Source organism: Quercus lobata, chromosome 7 (assembly GCF_001633185.2).
Source record: "Quercus lobata isolate SW786 chromosome 7, ValleyOak3.0 Primary Assembly, whole genome shotgun sequence".
Taxonomy (NCBI): Eukaryota; Viridiplantae; Streptophyta; class Magnoliopsida; order Fagales; family Fagaceae; genus Quercus; species Quercus lobata.
Window position 1 is genome coordinate 1674672 of NC_044910.1, and position 6000 is coordinate 1680671.

The window sequence follows — 6000 nt, forward strand, 5'->3', positions numbered from 1 at the left end:
AATCTTAAGAGGAAAACCTAAAGAACAGAACTTAAGGTACTGTCCTCTATATATATATATATATAAATATATATATATATATATATATATATATATATTTCACTCTAGTCTAATCTAAATGTATATATATGTGTAAGTCTCCCTCTTGGAAACTTGAACCCTGTTCCTTACCCCTCACTTGGAGTGACCATCGCACTAAGGGTGCGAGGTAAAAATGGAGAATAAGTGCTTCACCTAGCATATTCTCACAAATTGACATTAAAAAATACTCCTAAAAAAAATGCAAATTGATATACATTTTGAATTTAAGACCCTACTCAATTCACAAAATCAAAATCCTAAAAATAGCAAGAATCACTAAAAACGTGACTAAGGTCACAATATTATAAATTTTCAATCTCTCATTGACCTCCCATTTAAATTTGGATTTCTACAATACTTGTAGGGCGTAATTGTGAGATTTAAAAGTTTGAGAGGTTAAAAAAAAGTGTAAGAGCTTGAAAGTTTAACAAGTTTTCTAATTCAAAAATTGAAATTGAAAATCAATTTTTTACTTTGAGTTGCACCATATCCGCATTCATTATTTCCTACCAATATAGTATAGTATTACCATAGCATATTTTTTAGATACTATGCACTGAAATTCAAATCTCAAATGAGTCACATCAGTAAAATTTGCCAGCAATTTGCCTGTATCAATCAGTTTTTAGTACAAGCGGAGATCGAACCCCAGATTTCTTATGCAACTATCAAAATTTTTATCAATTGAACTAACTGAAATTAATATCATGAGATGTAGGAGTTAGTTAAAGCGTCACCATCTTCTTCTTTTTTTATCACATTTAATTTAGAGTTTTATCAAGGTGATAATTAGAATTTTCCTATCCAGTTGTCTCCTATGAGATGTCAAATTGTTCATAGATAGGCTAATATTTTATTCAATAATTTGGCAGTTTGTGCTGTATTGTATGTTTATTTTCTTCCCAAAAAGAAATGCTGCCTGGGCCTTCCTTTGTTTCCAGGCCAGGAGGGAGATGGAGTATTTATTATGTGCTGTTTTATATATGTTGATTTTTATCTTATTCGGAAAAGATGCCACTATCTCTGTGGTTTAGAAATATTCGAGTCATCATTTGCGTCATTAATAAAATTTGAAAGATTTTAGTTATAAATGATATTAGAAATTTTGAACACTATTTTTATACTATCATTTTACCTCAAATGATTTTTACATGATAAAGTTTACAATAAATCTTATTGTGTACCAATTTTCTGTGTTAATCTATTTGAAAATTGTTGGACTTGGAGGATTTGGTGGGATGTATTATATTATAGGTCCCTAACTAGTAACTAGTCCACCCCATGTGTGGCACTAAAGAGTAATGTGGGGATCGTTCGATTAATGGGCCCGTAGGGTTCAGAATTGGTTCAGAATTGTTGGGCCCGTGGCCCATCCGAGGCCATATACCCGTCCGAGGACACCACGCTCCTCGGCAGTACGCGTCCAAGGACGATCGCGTCCGAGGACGATCAGGACGTGGTCTCACTGCGATCAGATCTCAGAATTAGGTCATCGCAAAGGATAGAGTAGCCGACTAAAGATGAAAGAGATAAGGCAAACAAATATCTGAAACTACAGCTGCCTCCGCATTAATGACCTCTCAACCAACTCTCTGGCCGCATTAATGTGGAGGTGATACCTGAACAGTAGGGAAGCAGCCTTACAGCTGTCCATAGGAAGTTCCAGGAGGTGCCAGATGGGACAGAAAGAAATCTTCCGGACACAACCTACACATGTGCGGCAATGATGGAGCGCAAAGGGGGGTATATAAACTAAAAGAAGAACATGAAGAAGGGAATCGGACAGAAAAAGAAAAAAGAGGAACAGACATAAAAAAAAGAAAGAAGAAAGGAAGAGAAGAAAGAGAGAATTGCACTAATCACGAAAGGAAAACATTCGATATACCAACTTTAAACCTTGGACGTGCTTGAGAGTAAATCTTTAGAAGAGATACCACAGTTAACTTAGTTCTTACACCCATGCTCTACAAATCATATTGTCTGGACCTTTTACGTGCGAACCCAATACTGTTTAGGTTCGTCACAAAATCGTGAGTAAAATACTAAAATAATAAAATGACAAAATATCTTAAATCATGCACGTTCGGTCAAAGAGATGACCAAGAAAGATAGAAAAAGATTTTAGAACAACTAGGTTGATTTTCTAAATAAATTAACATAATGAATAATTTTTTTGATGGACGTCATTTCACAATAAGATGGAATAAGTACAACTCTTAGTAAAGTTAAAGAAAACAGATTTCTATCCATCTCTTAATTAATTACAGTTACTTTAATTTACCAAATACCAGCAAGTACCCCACCAACTTGAAGGACCTACTTTATTTTTTAGCGGGTTTTCAAAGCTCTCTATTCAAATCAGTGGTGTTGCAGAGCTGAGTCATAAATTTAAATGCACTTTCTTATCTGGTGGGCCTCCGGGAATTTCCATAATTTCTCCTGTTTTAGACACGCAGATTTTTTTTTTCAATTTGTTTTACATCAGTTTGAAGGACCTACTTTATTTTTTTATAGGATGTCCAACGATACTTTAATTTTAAGCATATATTAAGCAGGCTATGCATACGCCATACGTGGGGCACCTACAAAATTCCGTTGGCTGTTTTAGACACAAGGATTCTTTTCTTAGCCAAGTTTGCCAGTTTTTTTTTTTTTTTTAATCCCAATGTTTTGAATTCCGTTTTGGTTGTTGTGCTAGATTGGCTACTAAAATGAAATATTTTGATATCGATGTGTACTGGTGTATCGTAATAATTATGAGATTACGCACTAAATATAAATATATATTTTTTTTTTGAATAATATAAAATTTTAATTAAAAAAGTAAGTACTAATTTGAATTAATGAATTTAATATAGACTTTTATTAAATTCCAAATAAAATTATAAGCTTTCTTTGAAAAAAAAAAAAACTCAACTCTGGTTTTTTTTTTTTTTTTTTGTAACTGTGGGGCCCAAGTAATTTATGGGCCAGGCCCATTTTCCCGTGGGGGAACCAAAGGCCCAAGTCGAGGAGGGCTATGGCCCAAGCTCGACAAAATAGCTTTGAGATGCTGCCGAGGACAGTTCAGTCCTCGGCAGACCCAAAGTCCTACCGGAAAGAGGGGTAAAAGCGGTATAGGACTAAAACTTGGAAGAAAAATCTAAAATATCCAGGGAAAGCTGCCCTTATTGCCATTCAAAACTCTGAACCTGACAGAGCCGCATTCTTTAGCTTTTACAACCATCCCCAACGACTTTGGGTATGGACTGATGGGACAAGTATCAGCTTTGGAGATGTTGATCCTATACATGGACGAAGGACAGTGAATGCTGGGGAGGATAAAAGGAAAAATAAGTAACCTAGAGAGGAGGCTGGAAAAAATGGCCAAAAACCAGAGTCTCCTAGCCCACCTCCAGGAGAAAGGATCCAGGGGTGAAGAAAACTTAACCACGCATGACCACCACGAAAAACCCACCACCTGGTGACTAAGGCTTAGCCTTTCAAACCCACGCTCTACAAATGATATTGTTTGGGCCTTTCTACGTGCGAACCCAACACTGTTACGGTTCGTTACGAATCGAGTCCTTACAATTGGCGCCGTCTGTGGGAAGGGCTTGTGTGTTGGCATAGGCAGTGGGTCGAGAGAGTTCCCTTGTCATTTGACAACTGGTTATAGAGTTTTAGAGTAAAGTTCCGCTAGGGGCTATGCTTCTTGACTAGGGGCTACGCTTGGTAGCGTTAATCGCGCGGATAATTCTAGGGGCTTGGCCGAGGAGCTAACTCCCCTAAAGCCAAGGTCCAGCGCCAAAGGAAAACTAGGTTTTGGACAGAACCAAGGCATTGCATGGTCCACGGACTCAAGCCTATGGGAAAACCAACTACCTGGATGAGGAAAACTAGGTTTTGGACAGAACCAAGGCATTGCATGGTCCACGGACTCAAGCCTATGGGAAAACCAACCTGGATGAGGAAAACTAGGTTTTGGACAGAACCAAGGCATTGCATAGTCCTCGGACTCAAGCCTATGGGAAAACCAACTACCTGGATGGAAAACTAGGTTTTGGACTAGGCATTGGTTGGACTCAACGAACCTGGATGAGGCTAGGTTTTGGACAGGCATTGCATGGTCCTCGGACTCAAGCCTATGGGGAAACCAACTACCTGGATGAGGAAAACTAGGTTTTGGACAGAACCAAGGCATTGCATGGTCCTCGGACTCAAGCCTATGGGAAAACCAACTACCTGGATGAGGAAAACTAGGTTTTGGACAGAATCAAGGCATTGAATGGTCTCGGAACTCAAGCCTATGGGAAACCAACTACCTGGATGAGGAAACTAGGTTTTGGACAGAACCAAGGCATTGCATGGTCCTCGGACTCAAGCCTATGGGAAAACCAACTACTGGATGAGGAAAACTAGGTTTTGGACAGAACCAAGGCATGCATGGTCCTCGGACTCAAGCCTATGGGAAAACCAACTACCTAGATGAGGAAAACTAGGTTTTGGACAGAACCAAGGCATTGCATGGTCCTCGGACTCAAGCCTATGGGAAAACCAACTACCTGGATGAGGAAAACTAGGTTTTGGACAGAACCAAGGCATTGCATGGTCCTCGGACTCAAGCCTATGGGGAAACCAAACTTACCTGGATGAGGAAAACTAGGTTTTGGACAGAACCAAGGCATTGCATGGTCCACGGACTCAAGCCTATGGGGAAACCAACTACCTGGATGAGGAAAACTAGGTTTTGGACAGAACCAAGGCATTGCATGGTCCTCGGACTCAAGCCTAGGGGGAATCCAACTACCTGGATGTGGAGAACTAGGTTTTGGACAGAACCAAGGCATTGCATAGTCCTCGGACTCAAGCCTATGGGGAAACCAACTACTTGGATGAGAAAAAGATTAAGTTTTGTAAGGTCGGCTACTTAATAACAATTCTAAGTTATTCAATCCTCGGCTTAAATACTGTAAAAGGTCAATGCCAATAGAAGTGTTAAGAAGATGGTGAAACACGCCATTATTCAGTAGCCTAGGGGGCTGTTCATTTTGCGGGTGGCACGTCCTCGGATGGTTACTTCCTACACCGCATCGAGCACTGAGCTGTCATCTCGGCTAGTTTTGAGGTAAGTATCGTTTTTTTTTTTTTTTTTTTTTTTTTTTTTTTTTTTTTTTTTTTTTTTTTTTACAGGTTGGCATTGTTTTGCCAAACAATCCTATTAAAGTTGTGGTGATATCTTTTTCTCAGCAAGTATTTCGGCCCTATGTGTCATTGATCTAAATGCTGTATTATTGCGCCGAACAGCACTTGCAAATTCATAATAACGCCCTTTCTTTAATAAAGGGTTAGCGTCCCAAGTAGTGTATTCTAAAGTCGGCGGTATTGTGCCGGGCCGACTTAGTAAGCTCATCATCATGCCCTTTCTCTTCCTGACTAATGGGAGTTTCAACCCTAAGAATCATTCGTTCGATTCAGTATTATTAAACCGGATTGTTTTTATAAACGCAGAGCAAGACCTTTTTTTATTTATTTAGGACTTTAGTCCTAGACGTCGGTCACGGTTTAAAAATAAAAAGAACTCACAAGGGTGTATATCTTTGCATTGCGCTATTATTTCAAAAATATAGAGATAGAACATGTAAAGTAAAATGATAACAATTTTTATTAATGTAAAGATGTATTACAACGTACAAAGAGGGGCTTAAACAAGCCTACACAAAATATAGATTGCCAAAGTCATAAAAAAAAAAAGCAATACATTGGGTAAACAGTCAGATCTCTTTCTAAACTCGTTTCCGGAGTCTTTCCTAACTCTGCCTCAGTAGCGCCCATATCGAGAGAAGGACCTTCCTCAGAAGAAGATGGAGGAGATGAACGAAGAAGATGGAGGAGATGAATGAAAAGAAGGAGGAGAAGAAGAGAGAAAAGATGAAAAGA